The sequence below is a fragment of the Cryptomeria japonica genome, chromosome 11 (assembly GCF_030272615.1).
Source record: "Cryptomeria japonica chromosome 11, Sugi_1.0, whole genome shotgun sequence".
Lineage (NCBI taxonomy): Eukaryota > Viridiplantae > Streptophyta > Pinopsida > Cupressales > Cupressaceae > Cryptomeria > Cryptomeria japonica.
Genome location: NC_081415.1, coordinates 15348926 through 15350058, shown reverse-complemented (window position 1 = coordinate 15350058; position 1133 = coordinate 15348926). Strand labels below are relative to the sequence as shown.

Sequence of the window (1133 nt, the reverse complement as noted above, 5' to 3'; positions counted from 1 at the left end):
ATATTAAAATATTTTATTTTAATATAAAACAATTTAATATTTATATTTAAAATAAATAATCACACATTTAAATTAATTTATAATTAACTACAAAAATAAATAAAAGCTAAAAACTAATCCTTAATATTGTACTACTTGAATTTTCATTCAATGATAGTAGAATTCTTCACAAAGAATATTGACAACCCTAAAAAAAACACAATACCATAAAGGTATTGATTTTTATGTTTTACATTTCAAAAGGAAGAAAACTAGTTAAAAGTAGCCGTTGCATATGTGACATTTATTTAGAATGAAAAAACTACGAATGCTAAAAATTCATGGAGACAGCTATTCTCCATACAAAACAACACCCGATTAAAAACACATTTTCTTTTATTAATTGAATCTTCGTAATCTGTCTTCTCAAAGATATAAAAATATAAAAAACCCACTGAAAAACAATAATATTATACAAATTTATATTTTTATCAGAAAAAGCATACTCTCCTAAACTCACACTCTTTATCCTATACAATTTAATTAAAATAAAATAAAACCAATGTAAGGATTGCTTCGAGGTAGTTTGTAGGTATAGGGGTTTGCGGTCTAGGAATGGTGCACGTGAGTTTTGTAATACTAGAAATATTCGGGATAATACTTTAAGTTTGAATAAATAATTAAATTCGATAAAGCAAGCCGCTTCCATGGCTTAGTGGTAGAGCGTTCGCTTCGTAAGCGAAAGGTCGCGAGTTCGATCCTCGCTGGGAGCTAATTTTTTGAAATCAGCGTTATGTTTACATTTAAAATAGTTTTAATAAATTGGAAGGTTTGTCTTGAGAATTCAGTTTCAGATTTGGAAGATTGATGAGCAAAAATAAATAGAGGTGAGTGGTTGGGTTCTTATAAATACTTTTATAAAATTAATTAAAAAATATAAATACTTTTATAAAATTAATAAAAAAGTATAAAATTATAAATACTTTTATAAAATTAATAAAAAAGGTTTAAATATTTTGTAATAAATCATTTATTGTTGATCATTGTTGTTTTTAAATTGAAATGTTTGTGTAAAAAATTTGCACACAATCTAATCCAGAAACAACAATGATTAAATATTCTCTAAAATCTCTATGAAAAAATTAATTCTGGAT

The 1133-nt window shown here is 24.7% G+C and overlaps 1 non-coding gene across 1 annotated transcript; it reads left to right on the top strand.

Annotated features, from left to right (window-relative positions):
* The first annotated feature begins 680 nt into the window (after positions 1-680).
* On the top strand, positions 681-752 carry TRNAT-CGU (transfer RNA threonine (anticodon CGU)). Its single transcript has one exon. It is a non-coding gene; the product is annotated as a tRNA-Thr (tRNA).
* The last annotated feature ends 381 nt before the right edge of the window (positions 753-1133 follow it).